The following is a 914-nucleotide window of genomic DNA, read 5'->3' on the forward strand; positions in this document are numbered from 1 at the left end:
CACTAGAAATGCAGCAACTCCACTCAGGTGTGGCACCCTGGGCATTTGACCAAAGAATTCACTGTTCATCACAACCAGAGCTTAGGAGTCACACAATCCCCCCCCCAAAACAAACCATCACTGTACAGAAGCCACTTCAGCTTCCAAGTCATAATTCATATCCGTAACATTAAGCACTTCAGATGGCAATTTCTCATCATTCCTTGAAAAAAAAAGTGTGCACTGTCAGTGTTAGATCAGTGCATTTAAGTGCTCCAAATACAGTGAAAGCACTTCACACATGCAGCTGTCCAGTGCAAGACTGAAATTACAGTATTTCTTAGTCCTAGCTCCTAGTCCATGTGGGATACTCCTGTGGACACAGCACTGCATCCTTATTTCATATAATTGTGATTGTAGTACGAACTACTTCACCTTCTGTTAGCAGCAAAGCAGCTCCTGACAGAATTGAGACCTTTAATGAGAACAGGCAACATCACTCTTGATACTTCACAGTATTTATCCAAATAGACTATTTCCAAGGCAATAGGTCCCCTACTAAAAGGAATCACTGAAAGAAATCAGACCCTCAAAGTGAATCATTGGCTCTGCACTAATGTGAACAATGCTTCATTCTTATAAATGCACTTTTAAGTGAAGCTAATATGAAAATCCATATGAAATCTTGCAGCATAAGAAAGACTTATGGCCTCTGGGACCCAGAATAAGGACAACACTGCAATTTTGAGCAGACGTAAGCTCAAGTTTTGCTTCACAGCAGAATGGCTGATATTCTCAAAACAAGCTATATCTCAGCAATGCCTTCAACATTAACATAACTAAACTTCGAGTGCAAAAAATTCATTAGCATCTACATACTCAGGAGATCACAGATATATAAAGTGACGGAGGAGAACAAATTATGATTCAAAGGC

This window comes from Meleagris gallopavo, chromosome 1 (assembly GCF_905368555.1).
Source record: "Meleagris gallopavo chromosome 1, MGAL_WU_HG_1.1, whole genome shotgun sequence".
Classification (NCBI taxonomy): domain Eukaryota; kingdom Metazoa; phylum Chordata; class Aves; order Galliformes; family Phasianidae; genus Meleagris; species Meleagris gallopavo.